This window comes from Labeo rohita, chromosome 21, assembly GCF_022985175.1.
Source record: "Labeo rohita strain BAU-BD-2019 chromosome 21, IGBB_LRoh.1.0, whole genome shotgun sequence".
Taxonomy (NCBI): Eukaryota; Metazoa; Chordata; class Actinopteri; order Cypriniformes; family Cyprinidae; genus Labeo; species Labeo rohita.
Genome location: NC_066889.1, coordinates 28,117,569 through 28,129,389, shown reverse-complemented (window position 1 = coordinate 28,129,389; position 11,821 = coordinate 28,117,569).

The window sequence follows — 11,821 nt, the reverse complement described above, 5'->3', positions numbered from 1 at the left end:
ACTGTATTTTTTATTAAATAAATGCAGCCTTCGTGAGCATAGGAGACTTCTTTAAAAAAAAAAAAAAAAACATTAAATCGTACTGATGCTAGACTTGTACATGTATGATCGCAAATCGCTTAATCCAAATGTGTAACCTCACGTCATTTGGTAAATGTGTTTGCATGTGTCTGTCTAAGAGTTAAAAGTGATTGATTAGTCCACGTTAAACACGTGCCTTTCTAATTAGCTGACAGATTTTATTGAGCGCTAAAAGTCAATCAGCTATCGACAAGCCGTTTCAGCTGCTGCTTTGCACAAAGTTACCACTTTACACACGCACACCATTCATTGCAGAACTGCAGATGAAAGAGGGATGAGTGTGATCTGTGAGACTGACCGAGGTTTCTGTTTGAGAATGTGCTAAAAGCTGCTGTAAGGTCAGAGACTCTTATTGACCCTGAGGACAAACACACACACATATCTCAGCTGTCATTTCAACTCTGTCTGTGTGTGTTTAATATATACTTTCATATATATTAAAGTAAAATTTATTCCTGTGATCAAAGCTGATTTTTTAACATCATTAGTGCATCACATGATCCATCAGAAATCATTCTAATATTTGCTGCTCAAGAAACATTCAGCAGTTGCGCTGCCCAATATTTTTGTGGAAACCGTGATACGTTTTATTTTTCAGGATTTACTGATGAATAGAAAGTTCAAAAGAGCAGCATTTATTTGACATAAATATTTTGTAACATTCTAAATGTCTTTACTGTTACTTTTAAAGTCCGCTTCCAGAACAAAAATTGACAGATAATGTACTCGCCCCCTTGTCATCCAAGATGTTCATGTCTTTCTGTCTTCAGTTGTAAAGAAATTGTTTTTTGAAGAAAACATTTCACCATTTTTCTACATATGGTGCCCCGATTTTGAACTTTCAAAACGCAGTTTAAATGCGGCTTCAAACGATCCCAAATGCGGTTGTAAATGATCCCAGCCGAAGAAGAAGGGTCTTATCTAGCGAAACGATCGGTTATTTTCATAAAAATAATACAGTTTATTTACTTTTTAATGCCAAACGCTCGTCTTGTCTTACTCTGCCTGGACTGTTTTTTCCGGTTCATGACAGTTAGGGTATGTCGAAAAACTCCCATCTCATCTCTCCCTCAATTTCAAAATCGTCTTATATCGCTGTTTTACCTTTTTTTGTTAAAGGAGAAGTCCACTTCCATAACAACAATTCACAAATAATTTACTCACCCCCTTGTCATCCAAGATGTTCATGTCTTTCTGTCTTCAGTCGTGAAGAAATTGTGTTTTCTGAGGAAAACATTTCAGGATTTTTCTCCATATAATGGACTTGATTGGTGCCCCAAATTTGAACTTCCAAAATGTAGTTTAAATGCAGCGTCAAAGGGCTCTAAATGATACCAGCCGAGAAAGAAGGGTCTTATCTAGCGAATCAGTCGGTCATTTTTTTCAGAAAATAAACATTTGTATACTTTTAAAGCACAAAAGCTTGTGTAGCATAGCTCTGGGATCCGTTAAATCACGTTGAAAGGTCACGCGGAACATAGGCGGAGCCACAGACCCAGTGTTTACAAAGCGAACGCTCAAAGACTAACAAAGTGGAAGTAAGTCAAACGCTTTTTACAAACAACAAGGTACAACGATGTCGGACGATTCTGAAGTTGTAGGAGAAAATAAGCTGGAGTGTTTTGACAAACTCTACCTTTTTGAGCCGGACACAGACGATGAACTTGTGGTGATTCGAAGACGTGATTCGTAGTAGTGATGGGAAGTTCAGATCATTTTACCAAATCGGACCTTTGAGTCTCGTTCAGCAAAATGAACGAATCTTTTTTTGAGTCATTTCGGGGTTTTTTTTGCAAAATCAGCATCACGTGACAGCCCCATAAGATGAACGAACGACTCGAAAAACCCGAAGACTTGAAACAGGTGAATTAATTCCAGTACAGAACCTAATAGAATGTTGCGCATGCGTGACTGAACGAATCACTTCCCGAGACGACTCCTTTCTTCCCGAGTCACATTAAAGATTCATTCAAAATTAACGAATTGTTCAAGAATGACCTGTGGACGCGCATCCCAGAGCCTGTGCTACACAAGCTTTTGTGCTTAAAAAGATTTTTTGAAACAATGACCGGTCGTTTCGCTAGATAAGACCCTTCTTCCTCGGCTGGGATCGTTTAGAGCCTTTGAAGCTGCAATTAAACAGCATTTTGAAAGTTCAAATTCAGGGCACCAATGAAGTCCGTTATATGGAAAAAAAATTCTGAAATGCTTTCCTCAAAAACCATAATTTCTTTACGACTAAACACAGAAAGACATGAACATCTTGGATGACAAGGGGGTGAGTAAATTATTTTTTTAATTGTTGTTCTGGAAGTGGACTTCTCCTTTAAGGGTGTTTGATCTTCTTTGCATGTTCACATTGCAAAGACTGTGTCGGTACTTCTGCAGCGATGTAGGATGATTTTGAAATTATTTTTGAAGTTGAGGGAGTTTTTCGAAAAGAGAAAATGGAGAAAAATCCTGAAATGTTTTCCTCAAAAAACATAATTTCTTTACGACTAAAGAAAGAAAGACATGAACATCTTGGATGACAAGGGGGTGAGTAAATTATATGTGAATCTTTGTTTTGAAAGTGGACTTCTCCTTTAATGCATCCTTCCTGAATAAAAGTTTGAAATTCCTTTTTAAAAAGTTCAATAATGTACCTCACAATTTCACACTTTAGTGACTGTTCTGGACTATAATTGCATTGTGGTTAGCTGTTGTGCTATTAGAGTCTTTAGGGTTTGTGGTAGTAAGTGAATAGCTGAAGTCAAATGACAGAGGTCGCACAGGCTGAATGTGTGTGTGTAAGAGAGAGAAAATGGAGTGGGAGTGTGTCAATGTGTGGAGGGGAATCAAAGCAGGGCTTCAAAGCTGATCAGGGGTCTCATGGGTAATCTGCCATCCTGCACTGCACTAGTTCAAAGCGCCGCACTGTGAATGCCAGTTAAGAGTGAGAGAGCGATGGAAAATTAAAGAGGAGCGGAGAGAGTGGGTTGTGTGTCTGTGACTGTTAGTGCGTGTGTTTGTCGAAACGCGTCTTGTTTGTGTGTGTGCGCTGGCAGTAAACGCTCAGGGAACATTTCGAGATGCGACTGCCTTTGAAACAAACGTATACGCTTCAGCTGAGATGGTGATAGAAGGAAGATGTGTTAGAAATTCATCAAAAGTCAATGTTGAGTATTTGTAAACTCATAATACGGCGCATAACTTTTATAAAACACATAGTTTCAGTTCTAAGATTGGATTGGGTGAGCCACAAAATAAACACTTTTGTAATGTTTCTGAAAGAAATCTCTTCTGCTCACCAAGGCTGCGTTTATTTGATTAAATATGCAGTAAAAACAGACATTTTGTGAAAATGGAAAATAACTGATTTCTATTTGAATCCACTGTAAGCTGTAATTTGTTACTGTGATCAAAGCTGAATTTTCAGCATCATTACTGTTGTCTTTAGTGTCACATGATCTTTTAGAAATTATTTTAATATGCTGATTTGCTCTACAAGAAAAATGATTATAATCTATGTTGAAAATAGGTGTACTGCTTCATATTTTTTTGTAGAAACTAACATTATAAATGTCTTTACTGTCACTTTTGATCAATTTAATGCATTCTTGCTGCATAAAAATATAGATGTTTAATATATAAATTGTATAAAATATATATTTATTTTTTATTCACTCAAAAGCATTTAACATCTTAAAGTTAGACATTATTATTATTATTATGATTATAAATTTTGACAAAACAGTGCTGTTTAATATTTATCTAGAAAACCTTAACAATATAATTTAACAAAGACGTGAAAATACTTTTTGTTACTTGAAATAAAATATAGATTAACTGAAATATATATATGTACTTATTGCTTTTATTATATTTTATTCCAATTCAGCTAATTGCCAAATCCAGCTAGTTGCTCTTTTTCATGTAGTTTTTAGTTATTGTAAACTAAAACAGTGAAACAAAAATGTAAAAAATGCATGAAAGTACTTTTTGTTACTTGAAATAAAATAAAGATTATGTGAAATGTGTGTGTGTGTATATATGTGTGTATATATATATATATATATATATATATATATACTTTTATCTTATTTTATTTTTTTCAGCTAGTTTCCAAATCCAGCTAGTTGCTCTTTTTCATGTAGTTTTTAGTTATTGTAAACTAAAACAATAAAACGAAAATGTAAAAAAAGATTACGTCTTTCAAGTACTTTTTGTTACTTGAAATAAAACAAAGATTATCTGAAATGTGTATATATATACTTATTTTATTTTATTGAAGATTTTATTACAAAAACATAAAAAATATTTGAAAGTACTTTTTGACACTTGAAATAAAGTAAACATTTTCAGCTAGTTGACAAATCCAGCTAGTTTCTCATTTTCATTTAGTTCTACTTAAAATACTAATAAATAAAAATAAAAAAGATAAAAAATATAAATTTTAAAAATTCTAAAAACATAATTGAAATAACAGGAATATAATATCTTACAGTTAGACATTATTATTATTATTATTAATAATAATATTTTTGTAGAAAACCATAATAAATGTCTTCACTGTATTTTTTTTATCAGTTTAATGCATCCTTGCTGAATAAAAGTATTAATTTCTTATAAAAAAAATGTCAGCAGTAGAGTACATTATATAAAATTATATTAAAAAAATATTATACTGAGAGGCTGATTAATCATTTTTTTCTTATACAAACAAATGAAAAGTGACAAAACACATAGAAAAGTCTTGAATGACAGTGAACTTTTTTACTTAAAATGATTTACTTTATTTTTGAGTTGTTTTTCTTCAACTGAGGACGTCCTTGCATGTCCCCAAAGGAAGTTTTTGTCAGATTTAGCTCACTTTGTTCCCTAATTATTGTGAACTAAACCCCCACACACATCTTTGTAGGTCATTCAGTATGAACTCACATGAGACCTTCCTATGTCTACTATATTTACATAAACATATATTAATATATTCAGAGTAAATGCACAAGACAACATTGCGCAGAAGCTCAGAAGCAAGGAAATGTTGGTATGTGTTCACATAATTAATGAGGAACGATATTAGCGATCAAACAAGTGCATTTACACATTGACATTATGGAGTGACGCCCGTTGAGATTAAATATTAACGCACAAACACTTCCCCTTTCTCTCTGTCATTGTTTCACCCCTTTCTTTCTCATCCTTTGAACAGATTTTTAATCTAACACCCCCGCCAACCCCAAACACCCTCCGCGTGCACACACACACACACACACACACACAACACTTCTCTTGAGTCTCTTGGGTGCTGGATCTTGCGTTCTCTCTGTTTAGCGTTTTGTTAAAGTTTTGTCACGAAGTACAAAAATATTCAGTCTTTTATCCTCGGCTGAACAGCTGCAGAATTCAGATGAGCATCGGTATCGATGAAACGCTTGTTCCATCACTCTTTTGTTCTGCATAATTCAGTTCATCTTCAGAATGCACACTTCGCCATCAGTCCTGTCAGATAACAGCTAGTCATACTCCTAAAGATTTTAATAATGCATTGAGAATACGTTCATAATGCATTATATATACGGGCTAAAGCAGGGGTCACCTACAGTTTTTAGGCCAAGGACTCCATGGTGCATTGAAAGATGGAGCATGTTGCATATATTATATTTGAATTCATATGCATGCTACATTTTGGTCACAAAGCCAAAGTGTGCATACTTGTGCATTGCACTTAACCTAACTGGTAACCTGATAAAACTGTATTTGTGTTTTCATACATTTTCACCCCCTATATATATAGAGAGAGAGAGAGAGATTCCCATTTCTCACTTTCATGTAGTTCTAGTTATTCTGTTTCTAAATACTAATTAAAAAAATAAATAAATAAGTAAATAATAAAAAAATTACTAAAACATAATTAAAATAACAGGAACACAACATAATAAAGTCTGATTCAAAATATTAACGATTTGTGTCAATTAAAATAGTCACATGACTGACAGCTCAACAAACAGGTGGTTTCTAGTGTCGCCATGGTGACAGAATCAGATTGGAATCGGATTCGGATTCTGACTTTTGTCACCATGGCAACAGTTGAACCCACCTGCATGTGCCAGTTAAAGGTTATGTCACATGACTGACGGCTCGACAAACAAGCAGGTTTTAGTGTCGCCATGGTGACAGAATTAGATTGGAATCAGATTCAGATTCTGACTGTCACTGTGGAAACACTAGAACCCATGTGTTTGTGCCAGTTGAAGGCAATGTCACATTGCTGACAGCTCAACAAACAGGTGTGTTCTTGTGTGTTGCCATGGTGACAGAATCAGATTGGAATCAGATTCGGATTCTGACTGTGTCACCATGGCAACACTAGACCCCACCTGTTTATGCCAGTTAAAGAAGAGGTCACATGACTGACAGCTCGACAAACAGGTGGTTTCTAGTGTCACTATGGTGATAGAATCAGATTGGTATTGGATTCGGATTCTGACTGTGTCACCATGGCAACACTAGACCCCACCTGTTTTTACCAGTTAAAGATCATGTCACGTGACTGACAGCTCGACAAACAGGTGGTTGTTACTGTCACTATGGTGACAGAATCAGATTGGTATTGGATTTGGATTCTGACTGTGTCGCCATGGTGACAGAATCAGATTGCAATCGGATTTTGACTGTGTCGCCATGGTGACAGAATGAGATTGGAATCAGATTTGGATTCTGTGTCACTGTGACAGCACAGCTGGACAAACAGGTGGTTTCTAATGTTGACATGGCGACAGGATCAGATTGGAATTGGATTTGGATTCTGACTGTGTCGCCATGGTGACAGAATCAGATTGGAATCGGATTTGGATTCTGACTGTGTCGCCATGGTGACAGAGTCAGATTGGAATCAGATTTGGATTCTGTGTCACCGTGACAGCACTATAACCCACCTGTTTGTACCAGTTAAAGATCATGTCACATGACTGACAGCTCGACAAACAGGTGGATTCTAATATCGCCATGGTGACAGGATCAGATTGGAATCGGATTCAGATTCTGTGTCACCGTGACAGCACTGGAATCCACTTGTTTGTGCTAGTTAAAGATGAGTTCACATGACTGACAGCTGAACAAATAGGTGGATTCTAGTATTGCTATGGTGACAGAGTGTGAATGAAGAAGTCATGTTAGTATAAGAACATGACAGAGGTGTAAATGTGTGTACTGGAGGATCAGACTGACCCTGACCGGGGTTTCTCCGGGTCTCCATCATAAACATAAAACTTATCTCTTACTCTCTAGGAATTAAAATAAGATTTTCTTTCCAGAGTACAGTTCCTCTCTTAACAGTGCAAGCACTGACAGTATGTAAATCAACATTACAATGCAATACAACATGCATATATGTTATGTGTGTATTGTTTTGTGCAACATATTTATAGCTAGGTTAAATGTAACTGTTATTTTAGTATTTTATTTTCTAGCATATGATGTTCATGCATATATGAATCAGTTTTCTTTGGCCCATTAGTTATTATCCTCTGTTCTGCCTCTAACATAAGTTAAATATATTATCGCTTAGATGCAGATTCGAACATCTGGCCTGTGAACTCCATTTTTCAGAGATGGAGTAATATTTTCATGAGAGAGGAAGAGAGCAGTGACTGTCCCAGGAGGAGATCTGTTTTGTTTTTTATTTATCCAGATTAATATTTTGTTAAGTGAGAGAAAGACAGATGTGTGCCTGAAGCTTGTATTTTTAATTTTGTTAATTAGTTTATGTAGTATGTAATGTGTTTGTGTTATGGATTTGTGTCCTCAACATCTAATACTGTCTCTCAATGTGTAATTCACAGAGAAAATGTTTGGATACCCAAAAGCTGTATATATATCATGTATTTGTTTTTGAAAAAGATTTATGAGAAACATTATAGTTCATATTGAGATCTCTGAAAAAAGGTAGTTGCAACTTTTTATCTCACAACTCGTGTACGTATTTTTTGTTTTGTTTTCATTATGTTTGTAATAAAAATGTGTTCTCAGTTCATTTTTTTCTCAAAGGAAACTTTAGGTTTCCGGTAGAGATTTAAAACATAAAAAATAAAAAGGTTTGTGACTTTTTTAGAATTTTTGACAATTCAGATTTTTTTCTGCAATTGCAAGTGTGCGATTTTGACATTTTTTGACAAGTTTTTATCTTGTAGTTTTTTACTTTACTTTTTTTTTTTTTGCAATTGTGAGTTTTCATCACAGTTTAAAAAATATCTTGTATCAGACAGAAATTGTCTAAAATCTCTTCTGAAACTGGATTTGGGTCTTCCACGTCTAAAACTCTCTCTCAATGTGTAATTCACAGAGAAAATTTGTTTTTGAAAAAGAGTTATGAGAAACATTATAGTTCATATTGAGATCCCTGAAAAAAGGTTGCGGCTTTTTATCTCACAATTCTGACCTTTTTCTTACGATTGTGAGTTTTTATCTCACAATTCATACTTTTCTATCACAATAAACTCGTAATTGAGACTGTACATAATTTTTTTGTTGTTGTTTATTGTGTTTGTATTAAAAAAAGTAACTCTTATTTAATATTTCTCAAAGGAAACTCAAACTCTGTTCCTCAAAATTGCAAGTTATAAACAAGTTACAATTTTGACTTTTTTTGGAATTCTGAGAATCTTGCAGTTGTTGTTTTGTTTCGAGATTTAAAATGTAAATAAAAAGGTTTGCGACTTATCTGACAATTCAGAATTTGTTCTCACAAAAAAATCATAACTGTGAGTTTACATCTAGATATTCTTTTTTTTTTTCTCAGAATTGCAAGTTTTTAACTAAAAACAAGGTTTACTTTTGCAAATTTTAATTTTGCAAATTTACGTCTAGTGATAGGTAGTTGCGAAAAAGGTAGTTGCTCAAACTCTGGGAAACTCAAACTCTGTCCCTCAAAATTGCAAGTTATTAACAAGTTACAATTTTGACTTTTTTCTTGGAATTCTGAATCTTGCAGTTGTTTTGTTTCGCTAGAGATTAAAAAAACATAAAATAAAAAGGTAATTGTGATTTCTTATCTCATAATTCAAATTTTTTTCCCACAATAGATATTCTTTACTTTTTCTTCAGAATTGCAATAAATGTCCAATTTTGACTTTTTTTTTGTTTTTTGTTTTTTTAAACTACTTTTTTTTTTAACTACATTGTGCAGTTTTGACTTTTTTGTCCGAATTTTCATTTTACATCTCATAATTCTGACTTTTTTCTTGGAATTCTTGTATCGGACAGAAATTGTTTGGATCTCTTCTGAAACTCTAGAAGAGACACATTTGAGATTATTGGGATGAAACGCAGGAGACTTCAGCTTCTTCGTGTGGTCTCTGTGATCATGTTGCTGTTGGGGAAAAACAATGGAGCAGAAAGAGCTGTGATGATGATGATGATGTCATCTGCTGATACGTTATTCATGGCTCTGTGATTCATGTGTCCCTCAATAACATTTATTCAGTGCATGTGGAGACAGATGGTGTCGGCTCTGGATGTTGCCAGGAATGCTGCGTGAGTGTTTTTTGGAAATGTTTTGAGGGACGTGTCAGTAGAGCGCTGTTCAACGCTCACCGTCCAGACACACGGCCATCTGCTCGTCCAGACACGCACCGATCTAGAACCGGCTGGATCCACATTCTCACCGATCTAGAACCAGTCCGGTTAAGAAACGGTTTTACTTTAGATCACTAATGATGCAAAAAAGGTGAACTCCTGAAGGCCTGATAAAGCCACAAATTTTAGTAATTGTCAACTGGGTTTGCATTCAAAAAATTCTTAAATTCTATTGTGAAATATAAATTCAAGTGTAGGTGTGTGTGGGTGTGTGTGTCTATATAATCCTTTCTGAGGTGGAGTAAGTTGATGAAAGATTAAGACTAATTTTAAGACAGATTTGATGCTTAATATCCTTTTGTGTGCTTGTCTGTGTCTCAAAACCTAATGAGTTGTCAGGAGTGTTAGTCATCACTGTCACGTTGGAACACTTGATGGTTTGAAAACACCTGTGATGCCCAATCGCAGTGTAGGTCAGCAGCTCTGTAGGGTTTGAGACACATGCAGTTTTCATGGGACGTTTATTGTGAAAATCCAAGGGCAGTACTGTGGTGTGTGTTTGTTTTCCTGGTTATTAAAGAAACATTAGCAATAAAATATTGATGCCAGAACGCCAGAATTGGAAAATAGCATTTTACAGATCAGGATCTCGCTCTCTCACAAACGTTTACTACCCCTAGACATGTAGTTTTATTTGAAATAATTATGCATTTTAATGTAAAGCAAAACACTGTATATTAACCCTAATTTGATAATGTTGGTAAGATTTTTGTTTTTATGTCAAAAGCGCTCATAATTTAGAAATAAACAACCCTTACACTGTTTTGGAGTCTCTGATTTTTAAACTCTGTTTGAGGGGCGTGTCTCCTTTAAGACATGTACACGCCCATTGTTGTGATTGGGTAACATCTTTGCATATTAAAGAATCATTTTACATGTAGAACTGTAAAAATGTGAATGTACATTGACCAGTTATATGTCAAAAGATTAAGCACAATTAAAGGTGCAGTATGTAATATTGACAGCTAGTGGTTGAAATGGGCACTGCAGTCAAAATTCAAAATACTGGAAAGCGTTGCTTCTCCCTCTCCTTCCTCCTCAGATGCAATGCTCACACAGGTTGCCAGATTGAGGACATGCAACAGGAAAGCAGTTGACAGTAAAAAGGTAAGTTGATGAGTTGATTTATACGCATGTTAATATCCCTTTTGCCTTAGACTGAAAGGCTTTTTAGGTCGGGTAGAATCTGCTATCTCTGATAGCTTCTTCACAATTAAAGGTGAGTATGCAATATTGAGAGCTAGTGGTTGAAATGAGTACTGCAGTCCAATTTCAAAATACTGTAGAGCGTTGTTTCTCCCGCCCCCTCATCCTCAGACAAAGTGCTTACGCAGGTTGCCAGATTGACCACACGAGATGGCAAGGTTTTTTAATGTTGGGTAAAATCTGTGATCTCTGACCCAGTTGGTTCACCAGCGTCCATGGCTGAAATATGCTGTGTTTTCCACTAACTGGCAACCCGAGGTGTCGAAAACTATTGGATAAATTAGAAGTGGGCGCAGTCCACTGATCTATAATAGAGAACTGGATAGCTCATGACGTCATAGAAGTGAAGCCACCGCGCCGCCATATTGCTATTCCCTAGTACTCGCAAACATTCTATTGAATGAATAGGAAATTATACGATTTTAATGAGAAAACATCACCTAACAAGTCAGCGTTTTCATATCCGACGTCTCACTGTACATTCTCACAATGCAAACGTCATACGCATGTAAACGTTCATTTGTTTAATGTCCGGAATTCCCTCTGCTTATTAAAAATATACATTACAGTAGCAAACATCATGAACATGACAAACATCGGACGTTCACCATGTTTACAAATGACAAAATGCTCATTCTGAAATCTGAATAAACATTTATGCTGTGTATATATATAATATGCCTCACACTAAATCACTGTTTATGCTGTTTTGTTATAGTGTTTTTATTCGTACAGGCTAAATGCATGTTTCAACAATTATTTCGTTAACATCATTTTGAAGCAGGTAATGATTTAAACGTTTGTTAATTCAGCATACATACTATTCATGTTGAGATAAATGTTAATAAACGTTAATAATACAAAAATGTCAAATATAACATTCTGAATATAGAAATATCAAGTGATTTAAATAAAATAA